This window comes from Priapulus caudatus, unplaced genomic scaffold (genome assembly GCF_000485595.1).
Source record: "Priapulus caudatus unplaced genomic scaffold, Priapulus_caudatus-5.0.1 Scaffold1728, whole genome shotgun sequence".
Taxonomy (NCBI): Eukaryota; Metazoa; Priapulida; class Priapulimorpha; order Priapulimorphida; family Priapulidae; genus Priapulus; species Priapulus caudatus.
In genome coordinates, this window is record NW_014578789.1 from 10950 (window position 1) to 12372 (window position 1423).

A 1423-nucleotide genomic window follows, 5' to 3' on the forward strand; every position below is an offset into this window, starting at 1 on the left:
AGATATATTAATATATCTTGACATAAAGTAATTGACTTCTATACTTGCTGAATTGTGCGCACACGGACCCCAGATGGGTCGTCTTACTGACGATTAACTTAACAACGCGGCTTTACCTTGGCCGCCCACATAACCGACTACAGTGGCGCCGCCTAGGTGACAATATTCCGTGCTGGAATGATTAGCAAACATCGTTGGGGACCAACGTCGCTTTCCGAACGCAAATAATTAATTAACTAAGCTACAACGATAAATTTTAACAATAAATATCACTATATGATCGAATTACATAACCCCCTCGCCCCGGATCGCCGATGACGACGACCTACCTGGAGGTATCGAGACAGCCACAGATGTACATGATTGTGTAAAAACCTCATGCGAATTTCCACGAAATAGTCGCTATCCATCTGCTATATTTACAATTCATCAATCATACGTTGTTTACGAGCGATTACAAACGAATGATACCGAATTTAATGGCATCGCGAAAGCTAACACGCCACGGCGCACGCTACACGAAGGATGAGCACAAACGGGTTTTCTCATGCACGCACGCACGCACGGGTTTTCTCACCGCATTTTACAGAGACGCGTGCCTTAACAACGTTATGGGTTCATACTTGAAATCAAGTGACTAATCGGTCAAAATCTAAAATCAAATCAATCTAAAATCAATAATGTCAGCTAATTATTATCTAATGTAAATCAATCTAAAATCAATCTGAAATCCAAATCAATCTAAAATCAATCTGAAATCCAAATCAAATCTAAATCAGGCGACTATCGCGAGCCGGCGACTACAGAGCAAGGGTCGGGTGTAGACACGGAAATTAGATCGAGTTTTAGATGCTGCGTTTCCTGTCGCCATAGCAACAGTAGATGGTTCACTAACTAACTTCAATTACTTATCTGAAGTTTATTTGACTAACGACTATAAAGGTGCGTTATATCTCATTTGGAACGTACTAGTGAATACATATATACCTACACATACATGCGCACGCCCACAAACACGCGCGCGCACACACATGTACACATATACACACGTTAACACGCACGCACAGACGCACGCGCACACTCGGGCGCACGTAGTACATATTACACATACATATATCTATGGTATATATACACGCGCACACTCGGGTGCACGTAGTACATAATGTATATACATATTATATCTATGACATATATACACGCACACACTCGGGCGCACGTAGTACATAATGTATATACATATTATATCTATGACATATATACACTCACACACTCGGGCGCACGTAGTACATAATATATATACATATTATATCTATGACATATATACACGCACACACTCGGGCGCACGTAGTACATAATATATATACATATTATATCTAAGACATATATACATAGGTGGACAAACACGTGCGTACTGCACCGCTCC